The sequence below is a fragment of the Hemiscyllium ocellatum genome, chromosome 5, assembly GCF_020745735.1.
Source record: "Hemiscyllium ocellatum isolate sHemOce1 chromosome 5, sHemOce1.pat.X.cur, whole genome shotgun sequence".
NCBI classification, from domain to species: domain Eukaryota; kingdom Metazoa; phylum Chordata; class Chondrichthyes; order Orectolobiformes; family Hemiscylliidae; genus Hemiscyllium; species Hemiscyllium ocellatum.
In genome coordinates this window covers 27232969-27245323 of record NC_083405.1, presented here as the reverse complement: position 1 = coordinate 27245323, position 12355 = coordinate 27232969, and positions in this window count along the sequence as shown.

Genomic DNA, 12355 nt, shown 5'->3' with positions numbered 1-12355 from the left:
GAAGCAGACCACGATTCTCTGCACTGTATTCCAGATGTGATCTCATCAATGCCTTGTAGAATTTTACCACAAGCATGTTTTTGTATTTGGTTCCCCTTAACACATGGTTACATTCTGTCCGCTTTCTTAGTTACTTGCTGAACTTTTGTGTAAACCCCTGCAGTTAATGCTTGAGGATACCCAAATCCCCCTTTATCACTGCAATCGGACATCACTTGGATGAGATGCCTTTTTTTTCATTCTTTTTGTGGAAATGGACAAATTTTACGTTCTTCAACATTATGCTTCAGTTGCCTGACCTTTGCCCACTCACTTCATCTATTTGTATCCATAAAACCATAAGATACAGGAATTGAACTAGGCCATTCAGCCCATTGAGTCTGCTCTGTCATTTGATAATGTCTGATATGTTTTTCAATTCCATTCTCCTGCCTCCTTTGTGTCTTCTTCAAAGCTTACTTTCCAATGTGGGTTATTGTCCTCAGTAAATACTGTCAGTCTTTTCTTCAAATTATTTCTATAAAGCTTCAAGGATAATTGAAAATCCAGCACCAACCCTGTGGCACACTGCATGTGACATCTTGCCAATCAAAATAAATGCCAATTTATGCCATTGTTCCTGTTAAATAGCCAATCTTTTATCCATACCAACATGATGGCCCCTACACAAATAGCTTTTCCACAATCAGCTTTGCAGAACCATGTCAAATATCTTCTGGAAATCTGAGAACAGAGCATCTATTGGTTCACCTTTTTCCATAACATGTTATTTCCTGAAAGCACACGAGTCAACTTGCTACTCGTAAATTTTAGAAAAAATTTCTCTTCTGTTGACTGATTATTGATACTATCTTGAACTTTTCTAAGTGGCCTGATATAACGTTAGCATCTTTCCTACGGCTCACTGCTTTGTAGTTTCCAAGTCAAAGCAAGCTGATTGATTAGCAGCACATCCACAGACATTCATTCCTTCCTCCACCTATGCACATTAATAGCAGTGCATACTATGTAAGAGATGAACTACAATAACTCACCGAAGCTCCTTTGACAGCACCTTCTGAAACCAGGACCACTACCACCCAGAAGATCAAAGGTGTGGGAATGCCACCACCTACTCTTAAACAATATTACCATGATTGAATCCCCCTCTATTAACATTACGGGGATTATCATTGACCAGAAACTGAGCTGGACTTGTCATCATAAGTACAGTGGCGTCAACAACAAAAAAGAGACTAGGAACACTGGGGAAAGTAACTCCCTACCTGCTCCCACTATCTTGTCCACATGGCACAAGCCATGAGTGTGATGGAATATTCCTCATTTGCTTGGTGAGTGCACCTCAACAATATTGAAGAAGCTTGACACGATTGAGGATGAAGCAGCCCGCTTCATTGGCACCACATCATCAGCACCACATCATCAAGTATCCACTCCCTCTACCACCAATGTTCAGTGGCAGCAGTTGCAATATCTCCAAAATGAACTGCTGAAATTTGCCACAGATCCTTAGACAGCAGTTTCTAAACTCATGAGCAAGACAAAATGCAAAACAGCTTATTTAAACTCAGCTAATGTCACATGATATGCTGAAGTTAACCTAAAGACTTTTCAGTTGTGCACAATGTGAGGTGCTGCATTTTGGAAAGGCAAATCAGGGCGGGATTATACTCTTAATGGTAAGGTCCTAGACAGCGTTGCTGAACAAAGAGATCTTGGAATACAAGTTCATAGTTCCTTGAAAGTGGAGTCCCAGGTAGATGGGATAGTGAAGAATGCATTGGTATGCTTGCCTTTATTGGTCAGCACATTGAGCATAGGAGTTGGGAGGTCATGTTGTAGCTGTACAGTATATTAATTAATTCCACTTTTGGAATACTGCTTTCAGTTCTGGTCTCCCTCTAGAATGTCAGAGGTGAGGGGTGACCTTATTCAATAAAATCATGAGAGGTATGGATGGGGTGAATGTCTTTTACCTCGTGTAGGGAAGTCCAGAACGAGAGGGCATAGGTTTAAGGTCAAAGGGAAAAGATTTAAAAAGAAGCAAGGGGACAACTTTTTCATGCAGAGAGTGGTGCATGTATGGAATGAGCTGGCAGAGGAAGTGGTGGAAGCTGATACAATTACAATATTTAAAAGGCACCCGGATGGGTATTTGAACAGGAAGGGTTTAGAGAGATATGGGCCAAATGCTGGCAAATAGGACTAGATTAAGATTTGGAGATGCCAGTGTTGGACTGGGGTGTACAAAGTTAAAAATCACACAACACCAGGTTATAGTCCAACAGGTTTAATTGGAAGCACACTAGCTTTCGGAGTGACACTCCTTCATCAGGTGGTTGTGGAGGGCTCGATCGTAACACAGAACTTCTAGCAAAAATTTGCAGTGTGATGTAACTGAAATTATACATTGAAAAATTGATTGCCTGTTAAGCCTTTCATCTATTAGAATACAGTGATAGTTTCACTTCTTTCATGTGTAAATCACAAAACCTTTTTTTAAAGTTGCATTCTCGGGTTAGCTGTTAACAATGGTAATAGCTAGACAATATGTTGAAGGTGTTAGCCCTCTGTGTTCTCTGTCTATGACCTGATGTTTAGATTGATTCTAATCTAAAATGTGATAACAGAGATAACAGAGTTTTACATAAATTCATGCAGTTTTTGAGCTCAGAGTTCTACATGACTGTATGCAGTTTTTGAGCAAAGTGCAATGTAACTCTGCAAGTACAAATTCACCCCACAAAATATATATGTGCATGTGGGTCTTTGTCTCTGTATGTGTGTGTGTGTCTGTCTGGGGTGGGGGTTGTGAGTGTGAGAAAGTGTGTGTGTATGTGTGTGTGAGTGTGTGTGTGTGTGTAGTGGGTGCAGAGTGTCTTAAGTCTGTGAGGGGATGCATGTGTGAGTGTGGGAGTCTCACACCAGGACCTTGGGTTCACGTCACATTACAGGTGATCACCATTGCACTACACACACACACACAGATATTCCTACACACACACACACACTCACATACACACGGACACAGGTACACACAGACGCGCACAGACACCCACACACACCCTTATAGACACACATACTCCCACACTCCCACATGCACCCCCTCACAGACTTAAGACACTCACAACACACACACACACACACACACACACACACACACACACACACACACACACACACACACACACCCTCCACCCCAGACAGACAGACAGACAGACACACACACACACACACAAACAAAAACACACATGCACACATATATTTTGTGGAGTGAATTTGTACTTGCAGAGTTACATTGCAGTTTGCTCAAAAACTGCATACATTCATGTAGAACTCTGAGCTTAAAAACTGCATGAATTTATGTAAAACTCTGTTATCTCACTTTTTAGATTAGAATCAATCTAAACATCAGGTCATAGACAGAGAACACAGGGGGCTAACACCTTCAACATATTGTCTAGCTATTACCATTGTTAACAGCTAACCCGAGAATGCAACTTTTAAAAAAAGGGTTTTGTGATTTACACATGAAAGAAGTGAAACTATCACTGTATTCTAACAGATGAAAGGCTTAACAGACAATCTATTTTTCAATGTATAATTTCAGTTACATCACACTGCAAATTTTTGCTAGAAATTCTGTGTTACGATCGAGCCCTCCACAACCACCTGATGAAGGAGCGTCGCTCCGAAAGCTAGTGTGCTTCCAATTAAACCTTTTGGACTATAACTAGGACTAGATTGGGTTGGGATATCTGGTCGGCATGAACAAGTAGGACCAGAGGGTCTGCTTCCATGCTGTACAGCTCCATGACCCTATGGCCCTATGACTCTGTGACTCTAAGTAACTAAAATGTTATATTCATGATATAGAAACATAAGAAATAGGAGCAGAAATAGACTTTTTAGCCCACTGAATTCATTCTGTCTTTTGATATCATCATGGCTGATCCTCTATCTCAACAATATAAAATTAAACTTTGTTCATTTATTTTAACAAATCTGATTGCATTAATTGCGTTCCATCATTTTAATTCAAATTCCTGATAAAAATGGTCCTAATTTTATACCCAATAATCATTTGATACCTCTACAACTGATATTTTTAGATTAAAAAGAATGTAATTGTAAAATTATCATATTGATGATCAGAGTATTTTAATAAAAACGCAAGGTAAAAAAGACAATCTTCTTGTATAAATATAAGATGGTACAGCTAGCAATCAAATTTAAATATTATTCTCATCATGTGCAGATCCGTGTAACTGACTGATAATATAATTATTTTATGAGTTACATGTTCACCGGCCAGCTTCATTTTTTTGGAATAAGTGCTGCATCAAACTGTTAGCTAGCAATACCAGTATTTATGAATACATCCCATTGCTCACAGCACTTTGAGTGCAGTTTGAATTAATGATCAACCCCCTTAAGCCAGCTCCTTACCATGCTTGTCTTAACAATTTAAAGTGAAATGAAAGCAGCTTTAGCTCAGAATATTACTTACCTATGAAATAGCCAATGTAAAAAGTAAACTTTAAACCTTATATGTCCATAGTGATGTAATCTTGTTTTTGGAGAATTACTTTTTTAACCAATCTCTGTGGATCAACTTACTTTGCTATTCTCTATAAAACTTTTCATCACCCCTTTCCAAATGTTTTCCCTCCATGGTGTTTACATGCTGTAGAAATATCAAAGATAAAACAAGCACAAGACCAATTTCTTTCCAGTTTATTACTGCTTTTGCAAACGTTAACATGACCAATCAAACATTAGTTTGATTTATTTACAAGATATCGACTTCACTGACAAAGTCAGTATTTATTGCCCATCCTAAATTGCCCTTGAGAAGATGGTAGTGAACTATCCTCTTGAATGAAACTGAATGGTTTAATAGGCATTTCACAACCATATTGTTGTTCGTCTGGTGTCACACATTTGCCAGATCAGGTTAAGATGGCAGATTTTCTTCCTTAAGATCAACACCAAACTAATTTTTTTTTAAAAATCCAATAGTTCAATGGCTGCCATTATTGACACGAGTTATTTCTTATTCCAGATTTGCTTAATTAACTTAATTTAAATTCCTTGGCTGCCTTGTTGGAGATTGAACTGACATCACTACATTATTCATATCAGGCCTTCTGGATTCCTAGTTGAGTAACTTAGCCATGATACCACTGTAGCCATAGACCTTTCATAACTCACATTCATGAAAGACGTGCATTTATTTAGCACCTATCACATTTCTCATAAATTGTTTATCTTCAACTAATTTATCAACATATAGCCAATTGAATAATTCATTTTGAACAATAAGTTACTAGAGAAATGAATGACCTCTTAAATTATTGGTCTGTATTCAGTAAGAGATGACTCTTAACTCTTTCCTCCAATTCACTGTGAAGCTGTTCACGGCCACCTCCACTGGCACTTGTATTTTTTTTAACTGGTGGAATTTAATACCCTTGACAGTGGCAAGTTTAGTGGTGGGGGTATTTACTTAGACGGGAGGGTGGCAGACTGGGCACTGCCATTCTCCTGCCATTAAAAGGACAATTCCCACCTGGTATTAAACTCTGGGTGGAGGCTTGACGTGCAGAAAGCCCTGAAACCAACGTGGCGTAGCGTGTGAATTCTGTGGGGTCAGTACTTAGTTCTAAGGCATTTAGTGCCTGACTGAAGTACCAGGTATTGGAAAGAAAGTGACCCACTGAGAAATACCCCATGTCCTTGCTATTGTAACTGCTCCCTCTCATGTCTTACTGCAGTCATGCAGAGTCTTAGGTAAAGCTCACCTGAAGTATTGTGTACAGTTTTGGTCTCCCGACATAAGAAATTAACATGCCATAAATATACTGCAGCAGAGGTTCATCAGGCTGATTCCAAGGATGGCTGGACTGCCCTACAGGACACTTTGGCTCAAATGGGCCTGCACTCACTATAGAAAATGAGAGGGGATCTGATGGCTCACAATGTCAGGAAATGGGTAGGCCATTTAGGACTGAAATGAGAAAACATTTCGTCATTCAGCAAGTGGGCAACAAGTGGAATTTGTTATCACAGTAGGCTATGGAGGCTGCGTCATTGAGTATATTCAAGAAAGACATTGATAAATATTTAGGCATTAAAGGCACAAGTGATGTAGAGAGAAAGTTGAGAATCTGTTGGTAAGATTGATGATCAGCCATGATCACTTGGCATTGTGGAGCACGGTCAAACAACTGAATGACCTACTCCAGCTTCTGGTTTCTACGTTTCACCCCCCTCCCCTTACTAATCATGGCTTGGGATCCAGCAATGATCTTCTGATTGGTTGGCCCCGAGGAAGGTCTGCATTATCCAGTTAAGGGCTTGACTGATAATGAATTGGAGAGGCCTTCCTGAAGAGATGTATTGTGAGGTTCTCACCAGCTCTCCAAATGGCAAGTAAGCTCTCCCATCACTTCCATCTGACAAAACCTGCACAGAATAATAGCACCATTACTGTGGGAAGACTGTCAAACACAGGAGTAAAAGATAAGCCATTCATGCCATTGAGGCTCCTCTGTCATTCAATGAGATTAGGCTGCTCTGATAACTCTCAACTTCATGTTCCTGCCTTTTAGCCATAACCCTTGATTCCCTTACTGATTAAAACTCTATCTTAGCTGTGAATATACTGAATGATCCAATCTCAACAGCTGTCTGTGGTAAAGATTCAGCCTGAATTTTGAGTTCCAGTCCAAGAGTGGGATTTGCACCTAATATTGTCAGGATTAGAAGTAAGAGTGTCGCCAAATAAACCAACGTGTTCATCAGCAAAAACATCTGAATTTCCATAATAAAGCTAATTGTAAGTACAAGCAACACAGTTAATAAGCACCTACAATCCAGCAGCATCACAGTTAGACTATAAATAATATAATGGGCGCCACCACACTTAATTGGTCATATTTTTCAGATCTGGCTGAAGAGCTGTCAGATGTGAGAAGATGGTTTTCATTATCTGCCTCTAATTAACATCAGTGGAAGCCAGTCTTTAGTGAGTGATATCAACAGACTGCATGACAGAAATGACTTCAGAAAGTAAAAATGAATGAAAAAGTTTCCTCTTCTAACATAAATTTCATCCTTGGACTGCAATAAAATAAGAACTGTTTGCAGCTTTCATGTGTGGATGATCCTGAGCAGAGTGAGCTGTTCGGCCGTACAAAGTACTGTTTGTGAACCTGTACTCCCAGGAACAATCTCTCCCTGTCATAACTTTCAGCTGCCCTCACAATTGCCTGCAACACCCCCCCTCACTCGCTCTCACCACCCCCTCCAACTCCCACATACTAACCTCTGGGCAGTCTAACTCAAAGATTGGAAGGCTCCACTGATGCCATCTGTACTATGCTGCCCTTGGAATGCGAGCATCTGACTGCCCCTATGAACAGGTTGGCAGCTGCCATGGTAGTCCGGTCTGCTGGATGTGCAACCAGACCTTCACTCCGTCAGTCCAGCCAACGGTGCTCCGTTCCAACCGCGAGGCAACAAAGGGAAGAGATTCCTAGATCCCACTCCAGGTGTCCCATCCTCACAAGGAGGCAGGGCGTTGTCAGTCAGAGGAGGAACCACATATAGGCTCCCCTCTCAGGACATTCCAAAGGAGCCTCCACATCCACCTTGTCTAACACTCTCAAAACTGTGGGAATTTAGGGCTAGCAAGGTCAACATCCATCTGGGAAAGACACACTTAGTCCTATAGACATACCCAAGGGGTAGCCTCCCCAAACTCCAAAGGGAGGCTTATGGGGGAGATGCCTTCTATCCCAGATGTGGACCCTAGTATTGCACCTAAATGCTATGGGAGGAGGTGAAAGAAAAAAGTCTTATCGGGCACATGGGTAGCATTCATTGTTAATATATTCTCACATTTGTAAACATATATTCCCTTTACAAAGTCGTTTTCACTGTAACTCCAAAGAATGAAGCTACAAGGGTCAGTCATAATGGTCTAACCTTCTCTGAGCGATAGCTATCCCACCCATAGCCCTTAAACCAGCATGAAACTTTGTCAGAACTGTATGAGGGAGCATCAGATTTGCATTTCTAACCTTAACTTTAGTTACTTGCTAATTAATCTGTTCAAAGATGTTATTCCATCTGGAGTTTTGAAGAATGAGAGTGCATCTTATTAAAGCTTCTAAATTTCTAACAGGACTGGAAAAGGTAAATACAGTCTGTCCCCATTGACTGGGACTTCCAGAACCAGGGATTAAAGTTGAAGGATACAGGATAGACCATTTAGGTTCTGAAATGAAGAAAATTCTTTTTCACCCAGAGAATGGTGAGTCTGTGAAATTCTCTGCCAGAGGATACAGTTGAGGGTAAAACATTGAATGTTTTCAAGAAGATGAAATAGATTTATCTCATCAAATTGGGCAGCACGGTGGCTCAGTGGTTAGCACTGTTGCCTCAGTGCCAGGGACCTGGGTTCAATTCCCACCTTGGGCAACTGTCTGTGTGGAGTTTGCACATTCTCCCCGTATCTGTGTGGGTTTCCTCCCACAGTCCAAAGATGTGCAGGTTAGGTGAATTGGCCATGCTAAATTGCCCGTAGTGTTAGGTGCATTAATCAGGGGTAAATATAAGGGAATGGGTTTGGGTGGGTTGCTCATTGGAGGTTCGGTCTGGGCTGAAGGGCTTGTTTCCACACTGTAGGGAATCTAATCTAAATTATATGGGGAGAAAGCAGGAACAGGGTTGGATGATCAGCTATGATCATGTTGAGTGGTGGGTCAGGCTGGAAGGGTCAACTCTTATTCTGATTTTCTATGTGTCTATGTTTACATATCTCTGGAGTACCATAGATAGGTCAAAGGGGCCAGACCAGTAAACATGGTGATTTTCTTCCCTTAGGGGGATTCGTGCAACAAATGGGCTTTTACATCAATCAGCAACTGTTGCATGGTCATCATGAGGCTCTTAATCCCAGATTTTTATTGAATTCAAATTCCACCATCTGCTATAAGAGGGATTTGATATGGCTCCCAGAACATAACTGGGTCATTGGATGAACAATTTAATGATAATACCACTAGGCCATTGCCTCCCCTATGGTGCACTTGCAGTTGGGATTAGCCAAAGGATATTAGCCTCAGCAGCATCAAAACATTGAAGGTCAGTGAAAGATGACTTCACATAAATCATTTCTATTGAGGGAAAGAGGTCCTTGCTGTGACTGACACTGTTGTGCTGTGAGAGAAAGTGAAGACTGCAAATGCTGGAGATTAGAATCAAGAGTGTGGTGCTGGAAAAGCACAGCAAGTCAGGCAGCATCCAAGGAGCAGGAGAGACGACATGTCAGGCAAAAATCCTACATCAGGAATCACTGCTGTGCTGTAGACTACTCGAGGGTGCTGTTGCTCCTCTGTTCTTACCCAGCACAATGCTACAGTTAACAGGAATCCACAAGCAAAATCCTACTGCCATCTAGTTGTTAGGAGCAGAAACTCAGGGGATCAATCTGTCCAGATGGTACCCAGTATGAAGCCCCAGGCATGACATGTACAGACACTCCACTGGAAGAAGGTGTTGCATTGTAGATTCATTGGATAGTATTACATGGCAGACCATGTTCTCTGGGCAGAGCATTTTGTCATAACAGATACTTTCATCTGTATTGTGTGAGTGTCTGTTTAATGGTATTGCCCTTTTAAGGACCTCACATTGCACTAAGGTGGACCTCTTTCCTCGGAAAACAAAATCACTTCCTCTGCTAACTCTGGGTGTGGTGGCAGCCATTTTCATTTCCATTGCACGTTTGCGATTTGAATAAGGATGGGAAGCAAAACTGGTCTCAGTTCACTAAGCTCTTGACACATGGTGTAACTCATAAGCTCAGCCTCTTGATTTAAGCAACACATCCGCAAACATTTCCTGCTTTCCCTCCTTTCCAGCCTTTTGTCTTTGCTTGTGCCCATGATCCCACTCCACACACCATACATTCACATCTCCCCCTGTATCCACTGAGCTGCAGACATATGGCTTACTCTACCAAACATAGTCATGTGCCACTACACCCATCAAAGCCAAGGTCTGGGTGACCACCAACGACTCTCCCTGCTCACAGTCCTGCTTGGCCTCCATTCCCTATTGTCTCCCATTCTTATATGTTCAGTTACCCCCTCCTTCATATCCCAGCCTGCAACCTGCACATAATGGATTTGCCCAGTGTTCCCACCATAGCTGTGGCCCCAGGTAACCTCTCCTTCACCTCCAGAGATAAGACCCCTGACTGGTTCGAAGAGTCAGCCCTGACTGATGAGTCAGCTGAACCCTGACTGATCTCTGTGTAGATCCCTGACTGACTTCCTGCTGATCACAAAATTGGTTAAGCTGACTTTGTGGCCATGACTTATTCCTCAGACTGTGGACATATGGACCCCGACCATCAATTCCTCAAGCAGCCAACTGACCATGTCAAAGACCTTGGATTAATATCAGATGATGTCTTTGCCTGTCTGTGTCAGCAGCCTGACTGAGGACTATATCCTTGACCTGACTAGGATTTACTCCCAAAAGAGTTTTGAGACATGGCTATTTGGTTGAAACGCAAGCACATAAGCACCTGGCACATGGTGTTGGTGTAACGATTGATGTAGCATGATACCATGCAACAACCTGTCTCACCCTTGACTGATCACTGCTGACAGCCATCGACAAGCTCCCTGCTTTGTGTCTGTACCAAAAGGCAAGGGGTGACAGACATATTGTAAGCCTATAAGTTCTGAATGACGTGGCAAAGAGCAGAATGGCAAGGCAAGGCAGAGAAACTATGAGTGTTCAAGTAAGTGCAAAGTGAGTGAGCACTAAGAGTGTAAGCTAACAGCCCTGAGATTCACCCTGGTTTAATCTAACAGTTGGATGCTCATCCCAAGTTAAATGGCAGCAGCATTACAATGAAAGGTGCTGATGTGCTCCAAAGTACAGAATTGAACTGGAGAGCTGTAATGTAAATGGATTGGAGATATGGCATGATAATGTTGTGGGGCTGTATGTGACTGACGCGAAGCTCCGTGGACAGGGATGCAAGTGGTTGCTGTCTACAGAGCTTAACCTCTCTCTGACTTTCGCGTCAGTAGTTGTCACTATTTAGTTTCTTTCTGGTACATGGGAAAAACTGCATATCAATGAGATGAGGTTTGTGACTAATGAGATGTAAATGTATGCAAATAGGCTTCTCACTACTCACTAGCAAAATTTTCATCTCACCATTTAAAACCTGGTTTGCAGAATCAGACTGCTTTTCTCAATTTTTTTCTACCTTAGCACATTTTCCCAACTGCCTGCACTATCCCGGGATTGGGAAAATTTCTGCCATTGAATGAAAGCTATATTTGTGCATCAGAATAATTCTCTGACTGAAAAGGAACTTCTAAAGTGTTTAATTTTGAGTATGATGTGACATTGCAAGTGCCTATTACCTCTGTGTGATTAGTGACATATCACTGCCTGTCCATATTGTCCAAATCTAATGTGGTTTCTGCCCATAGACCCCCAAAACAACTCAGAATCAGACACTCTGGTAATTTCATAGGCAATTCAACTACCTAAAATTCATGATAAATGTATGTCGTATTTGAGCAGTCTTGCACGTTGAGGAATTATAAAATTACAAAGGGAAATTTAAGAATTGAACATAAATAACTGTTAATAGATTACAGGTGCCCTTTGATCTCAAAGGGTATGTGTCTTACCGAATGGAGCTGTGGAATTGCTTTGCTTTGCTCCACGAAAATAATAAACTAATCAATTACCGGTTATGGATGCTGAGGTGTGTGACTTAACCAGACTAGGATTTGTTCCGTAATGGGCACTTTTATTACTGCTCTTGTATAATGCCTAGAACCATCCGGCATCATTGTATGAATAACTGCACTTCCTCCAAGTCACACTTAGTGAGAGGGTAATACACACTTCATGGTTGAGGACATTTCAGGAAGTCAAGCATGGTGTCATATAGCAGAACAAAACCCATCAGGTGTCGCAGCCTTCTCAATTTTTAAATACAGGGCTATTTATATAAGATATAAAGTGGCACTGTCCTGACACTGATGTGATAGTTTATCGCTTTGAATTACATTCCTGTTAAATGGATGCACTTTTTCGCATTAACCCTTTATTTGTAAATCTGTGCTACAATAAAAAGGATGAAAATACTATCAGCACTTTATAACATATATTTTGTGTAATGGTTGTCTCCAGAAAATATACACATGGTGAAAACCACTCTACACATACTCTTACAGCACCAGATTCAGACAAGCATAGATCTGTTTTGAAGAGAACGAATTAAGACAGTCACCAAACCCAGCCAGGA